The sequence below is a fragment of the Tamandua tetradactyla genome, chromosome 4 (genome assembly GCF_023851605.1).
Source record: "Tamandua tetradactyla isolate mTamTet1 chromosome 4, mTamTet1.pri, whole genome shotgun sequence".
Lineage (NCBI taxonomy): Eukaryota > Metazoa > Chordata > Mammalia > Pilosa > Myrmecophagidae > Tamandua > Tamandua tetradactyla.
Genome location: NC_135330.1, coordinates 122,635,395 through 122,643,157, shown reverse-complemented (window position 1 = coordinate 122,643,157; position 7,763 = coordinate 122,635,395). Strand labels below are relative to the sequence as shown.

Here is a 7,763-nt window from a genome sequence, read left to right as displayed (position 1 = left end):
TAATACATATGTTAAACATTTATACTACCTATTTTATACTTTATGTAAGTAAAATTTGAATTTAAATGAGTTGACAAAGATTTTGAGGTTTATCATTCATACTAGATAAAATTACCTTAAATTATGCAGAAACAGTATTTTGAGACAGGGTGCTTCCAAATAATAACATAAAATACATGATATTAAATGAGCAGTCCCATGGCAAAAATATTAGTATCAGAGACTTGATCTTGGTTATGCACTGGGAAAATTCCTGTGATAATATCAAAGCAGATAATGTGTCTATTCATCCCATAGCCTTCAGGAAAGTAATGGGGAAACAGATTGATAGTAGTGGGTATGTGTTACTAAAAGACTGTTTAAAAGTTATTAAATGAAAGAGATTATTTCAGACAAGAAATGGGTGGTTTTCAAGCATTAATGAGAAAGAATGGAGACAGTCTAGTCCTTAATGGGTTAGAAAAGCACATCACAGCAGCACAAAATAAATATGGAAAGTCCAGGAAGATTCCATCCTGCAGTAAAGATTAATTTAACAGTGAGTTTTTAAAGTCACCAAAGTAGTTGCTTTGAGACAAAGAGACATTTGAATACATAATCCAAGATATAAATTAGGTTTAAGAATTATGTTTAGATAAGAAGTTTGATTGTAACTACTGGTATACAGAAATGGCAGGAAGTCAACATGTCAGAAGCATAGAGAATAAAACTGTATTATTGTTTATGATAATGTATTCCACATTCATGAAGAGGATTGTGCATCCCAATTTGTTGCCAAGTAACTTGCCATGCCATCTGTGGACTGTGTATATCTCCCTACTCCAATCACATTTGTTTGCTTTAGCCAATGGAATGTGAATGGACTTGACATATGCCATTTTGGAGCAAATGCTTTAACAGCTACTACATTCCAATCAACTTTTTTGCTATTTTTCCATGGAAATGGAATGCCCCAAATAAAGACTACTCTTTCAGGTTGGAACTGGTATGAGATAAATGAAGCACATCCAAAGTTCTGTAACTTGGAGCAACATAAAATCTGCTTTTGACATACAGCCCAAATGTAACGTGATGGACAATACAGCTTTGTTGATTTTTTTTTTTTAAAGGAAAGACAGAGAGAAGGAAGGAAGGATAGAAGGAAGGAAGGAAGGAAGAAAGGGAAACATCTTTAAACATTTTCTTGTTTTATTGTATTCTGTTTCTCCGTTTTTGTTACATGGGCTGGGGCCGGGAATCGAACCGAGGTCCTCCGGCATAGCAGGCAAGCACTTTGCCCGCTGAGCCACCGCGGCCCGCCCGATTTTAAGGGACACTGAGATTTTAGCAATTTTTAATGACTGCAAAATTTGGATAATATAACATAAATTTTAGCAAAATTTATAACCAAGGAAACAATAAGCTTTTCTTGTTTTCCTTCAATTGGCATAGTCTAGTTTCCTTTGAATGAAACAGAAAAGGTATATAATTTCCAAGAACAGAAATCTCCAAATTACACACATCAATAGTTAAGTAGTCTAATAAACAAGTCAGTACCTCCCAGAGGGGAGTCAGATAAACCAGAGAACAGTGGATAAGAAAGTTCTTCACAAAGAACAAATTCACAGTCAAAGCCAGTTATCTCCTTCATTTATAAGGCAAATTGTTTGTCAAAATACCTTCCAGTGGTAGTCTCTCATTCTTCTCAGTGTTTTTAATGAGATTCTTAGTGGGAAGAGAATCTCTATCCCGTCTCTACCATTGTATATTTGATAAGCAAATGGATTTTTCTTAGGTTAGGGATTCGTAAACTTTTTCTTATAGGACCAGAGAGTAAATATCTTAAGCTTCTGTGCAATACAGTCTCTGTTGCATCTACTCAACTCTGTCATCCTAACTTGAAAGTAAAGTAACTATGGACAATCTGTAAACAAAAGGGCATGAATATGTTCCACTAAAACATTATTTAGACAAATAAGGAACCAGTCAGGACCATAGTTTGTAAATCCCTGCTTTAGAAAAATATAGTGTGGGAATAGCATTTGACACTGATTCTACTTCATGTGGAAATACTAGTTGAGTCAGACTGGATGGCATCTTGAGCTCCCCTACCGAGGGAGAAGGGTAGAATGCATATTATGCTTGGGAGAGAAGAGTAAACAAAATATTTTGGTAAAGATGGCCTAGAAATCTATGAGCTTATTTTATTTATCCACAGGGTCCACAGCTAGACTTCTGCCTGAAGTTTGCTATAACCACGAAACTGAGTTCTTGCCAAAGGGAACGTGGGGAGAAGGAATTTTCACCTTTTTCAGGGTTCTAAAATAAAGTGACTCCTTTATATCTTCCTTTATATTTATGAATACAGTAATACCTAAGGCAAATCTAACAAGGAAGCCACAGGCTGAAGGTAGTCTAATTTTAAGTCATCATGTATTCCTAAATGACGGTGTGGATTATTGATTAGATCTGGAGGGTGATTTAAGATTTTATCAGTTAAGAATGAAATGTTACTTTAGATAATTCAAGAAGACTACTATTACTTAAGCCTTGAACTTAGATACCATCCAAATATTTAAAGTTGTATCAGTCATAGTTAAAGTATATAAGCAATTTGCTTTCTTGGGCAAATGTATTCTTGGGATATCTTGTACTAATCCTCCAGGAAACCATTAAATGGTTACCTGAAAATGAGGGTAATTCAGAAAAAAACAGAAATAATGTTTTCACCCATGGCCATGTTCATTTTGAGCTGAAGTGTGATTGTTGTGCACTGAAGCACACAGAGACTATCCTTAAGTAAGTGACGTTTAGAGATTCGTATATATGGTGATATTAAGATTTAGAAAATTAAGACATTTTAAAACTCAGACAGCTTTAAACTATGATTTGAATGTAGTCCTATTTGATTTTACAATCTTTACTTATGTTAATACATTTTCCAGTAAGAATTATCATGAATTTTAATGCCCAGATTTTATATAAAAAAACAAACCATTTATATATGTATATATATATATATATATATATATATATATAATATGTGAATCTAAGAATAATTTGTGTAATGAAAAAAAAAAAACCAACCTCCAAAATGTGGCATTGACCTCATGATGATATTTTATCAGATGAATGACCTGGATATTTTGATGTAATGATAGTTGGAAATTCCAAAATAATCTTGGATAATGTCAAAAGAAGATGTATTCTGTACACAGTAGTCTGATAAAGAAATCTCAGTGGGCCAGAAGGAATGGTCTCTAGGCCAAGAGAAGCTTTACCTACTTATTCGATTCAGAGTGTGGAGATTTTCTCAAAGTAATATTTGTATAAATTTAATCATGCCTGTATGAAGCAATTGTTTTAGGGATTATTCTTTCATTTTGCACATATAACTACAATGTGAGCTGTAAGAAGTTTAAAAATCATAAAGCTTAGCTGGGGGGTGACTTCTTATGTGAACTGATTCTCACCTTCCAAATAATTTTTAACATTTATATTTTTTATATATCTTTGTCATAGAAATCAATTGTGAATAAAATATTTAAAAAGGCTTGGAAAGATGAAATATTAGTTCATTTTATTGTTTCCACAGTGTGGAATATTATAAAAGTAAATGTAATTGATTTGTAAATGAGAAAATCATTATTAAAATAAGCTGTACTCTTTGACAGTGATTTGATCTAAGTAGAAAGAGTTAAGCACATTTTTGTCAATTTCACAAAATATAGATGACTATATTTTGTGCTGTAATTATCATCTCCTGAAACAAGAAAACTCACAGATTTGAGTAAGACATAAGTTGAAAAAATATATGGAAGTTTTCATTTCTAAATTTTTGCTTAATTTTAGCAATAGTTTCTCATAACAATCTGAAAAAAGGTCCAATCGCTTTTAAGTACATTTGCATAACAAGGGCAATTGTAATTGTATTTGCCACACTTATGATACAAAAGAAGAAAATCATTATTGCTATAAAACTAAATGTAATTAAAGTGCTTAGTTTGTGAATAATTTAATAATTAATTCTCCCAATCACAATTCCCACAACTTTCTTTGCAGAAGTGGAAAAGCTATTCATCAAATTTATATGCAAACAATCTTGGAAAAGAAGAGTGAAGTTGTAAGACTTACACTTTCTGATGTTAAAACTTATTACAAGGGAGGTGTGATGGTGACTCAGTGGCAAGAATTCTCGCCTGCCATGACATAGACCCAGGTTTGATTCTCGGTGAATGTCCATGCAAAATAACAAAAAAAAATATTACGAAACCATAGTGATCAAAACAGCATGGTACTGGCTCAAGGAGAGACATATAGACCAATAAAATTGAATTGAGACCTTAAAAATCAGCTCAGATTTAGGCCAACTGATTTTTGATAAGGAGTAAAGACTAGTCAGTTGGGAAAGAAGAATCTCTTCAACATATGGTGCTAGAAAAGCTGGATCTGCACTTGTAAAAATAAAGAAGATCGCTACCTCACACCATATACAACAATCAATTTAAAATGGAACAAAGACATAAATATAGGAGCCAGAACTATCAAACTCCTAGAGGAAAATGTCAATAAATATCTTTGGGACCTTGTGTTAGGCGCTGGCTTCTTAGATTTTACACCCAAAGCACAGGCAACAAAAGAAAAAAAATAGATCAATGTGACCACAACAAAATGAAAATCTTTTGTGCCTCAAATGACTTTATCATGAAAGTAAAATGAAAACCTACACAATGAAGGAAAATATTTCTAACCACATGTCTGATAAAGGTTTAATATCCAGACTATATAAAGAAATCATCAACTTAACAAAAAAAAGGCAAAATGCCCAATTAAAAAATAGGCAAAAGATCTGAACAGACATCTCTCCAAAGAAGATGCAGAAATGGACAGAAAGCACATGAAAAGATGCTCAACATCATCACCCATCAGGGAATAGAAAATCAAAACCACAGTGAGATACAATTTCATACCCAACAGAATGACTATTAAATCAATAGAAATAACAAATGATGGAGAGAATGTATGTGTCAATGTAAAATGGTGCAGCCACTGTGGAAGACAGTTTGGCAGTTCCTCAGAAAACTAAATATAGAAATGCCATATGACCAGTAATTCCACTACTACCCAAAAGAATTGAAAGCAGGGACTCAAATAGACAAGTGCATAGCAATGTTCATAGCAGCATTATTCAAAAATGTCAGGAGATGGAAAGAACCCTTGTCCATCAACTTGATAAATGGATAAATAAAAGGAGATATAGAAACACAATGGCATATTATTTGGCCATGAAAAAGGAATGAGATCCTGATACACGTGACAATGTGGATGAACCTTGAAGACATCATGTTGAGTGAAATAAGCTAGATGCAAAAGAACAAATATTGTATGATCTCATTGATTTGATGGAATAAGCAAATTCAGAGTCAAAATCCAGAATATGGCTTACCAGGGGACAGGGTAGGAATAGCAAATGGGCATTAAGACTTAAAAGGTACAAAGCTCCTATTTGGATGATGGAAATGTTTTGGTAATGTATGATAGTGATTGTAGCACAATATTATGAATGTAATTAAGAGCACTGAAATACATATCCAACGTGATTAAAAAGGGGAAAAGTTAAATTGTATATATGATAATAAAATAAAATTAAAAAAAAATCCATGGAACTACACTACACAAATGAACCCTAAGTTAAAGAGTGGACTATAATTAATAGTACAATTAAAACATGTGTTAACATCAGTGGTAGGCATTGATGTTCCACACCAATGCAAGCTACTAATTGTACTGTGATATATGGGAATTCTGTATTTTATTCATAATTGCTCTATAAAGTCACAACTTTCCTAATAAAGAACAGATAGGCCTCTTCCCAAGCCAGTGCTCAAGAAGAAAAAGGCCTTGTTCATTCGAGCGCAAAGATTGTGAAGCCCAATGACGTAAAGCCAGATGAATTCGACTGTGGCGTTTCTCAGGCTCTTCTTGAGCTGGAGATGAACCCAAACCTAAAGGCTCAGTTAAGGGCGCTGAATATAACAACAGCCAAGGAAACTGAAGTTGGTGGTGGTCAGAAAGCTATTATAATCTTTGTTCCCGTTCCGCCACTGAAGTCTTTCCAGAAAATCCAAGCCAGGCTAGTATGTGAATTGGAGGGAAAGTTCAGTGGAAAGCACGTTGTTTATTGCTCAGAGGAGAATTCTGCTTAAGCCAACTCAAAAGAGCCGTACAAAAAATAAGCAGAAGCATCCCAGGAGCCATTCTCTGCCAGTTGTACATGACGCAATCCTTGAAGACTTGGTATTCCCAAGTGAAATTGTGGACAAGGGAATCTGTGTAAAACTGGATGGCAGCCGGCTAATAAAAGTTCATTTGGACAGAGCACAGCAAAACAATGTAGAACACAAGACTGAAAGTTTTTCTGGTGTGTATAAACTCACTGGCATAGATGTTAATTTTGTATTTCCGGAGTTTCAGTTGTAAGCCAAAATGACTACAAGAGTATCACTATCAAAAAATAAATAAATAAATAAAAATAGATGCAAATAACTTATTCTATTTCATCCCTCCTTTGTTGATTCTTTTTCTTCCTTCAACCCTCCCTCTATCCTTCCTACTTTTTTTTATTTTGCTTTGTTCTTTTTCCAATTTTTTTGTCCTGCTTTTATTGGTTGGATATATTCTAGTTTTCTTCCAGAGTCAAATTAAGTGTCATTTATTTTACAGATTCTTATATAGTCATTATCAGCCTGAATTAAGTCTAAATCCTTTACAGCACCCAGTGCCTGTATCTGAATTATTGTTGCTTGTATATCACTCCTATTGCCCATCAAATCCACTCAATTTTGAGCACCTCTAGAGGAGGGACAGGTGTGTGTTTTTTACTGCGCAGCGGGCTTGCTTCCCATTGGGCACAGAATCTATTACTGTGACACTCAGATTTTCAGAAAAGAGTTGATCATGAGGTCGACCAGCAAGGAGACAGGGTACAAACCCAACTCTGTCTCCCCAGTCCAAGAACTAATGGAAATTTATAGGATGGAAACAAAGTGAGATAGGTACAGTGATGTGGATTCATATTGGCATATTCTGATTAGTTATTTATAGAACTGTCTCTATATGGCATAAATGCACCTGTGGGTCTGATCTTATATTCCTTCTTAAAGGACGCTTCACATTTCATTTGCTTCCAACAATTACTCAGTTTCATAATCTTGGTTGCAAGGAAGGTGATTTTTGTTCCTAATGACTCAGGCATTGTCAAGGGACAAGAAGCTGTGCATCTGTGCATGCTCCACTTTCCAACTTGTGGCTAAATTTGTCTGTAAAACAAGCTCAGGAGAGAACTTGAATTCTCAGGGAGAAATCCTGCTAAACAGATTTTGGCCTGAATCTTGATTTTTAGTTAGGACTCCTGGCTATCTCATTTGTGGTTTCGTGTTTATCATTTTATTCACAGCATCTATCACAATCTAAGGAACATTGAGGATTCAGTAAACACTTGAATAAAGATTTTCTGTATGCACTTATTCTGCAGCAAATATTTGATTTCTTCTCCATTCTTTCCATGTAATACCTAGAAATGCCACAATTATCGGGACAAATATAAATATGGATATATTTAACACAAATTAATCTAATATTGATGATGTGATCCAGAATTTGATTGTTTATAAATTGTAAATACTTTAATATAAATGTGAAAAATAGAGTAACATATTAATCTCTATATAGTTTTTATATATACAGCATTTATACATAGCAAAAATGCAGAGTTTTTGTGTATA

General features: G+C 34.0%; 1 pseudogene; it reads left to right on the top strand.

Annotated features, from left to right (window-relative positions):
* Positions 1–236: 236 nt before the first annotated feature.
* Positions 237–6,459, top strand: LOC143680483 (small ribosomal subunit protein eS7 pseudogene; annotated as a pseudogene).
* The last annotated feature ends 1,304 nt before the right edge of the window (positions 6,460–7,763 follow it).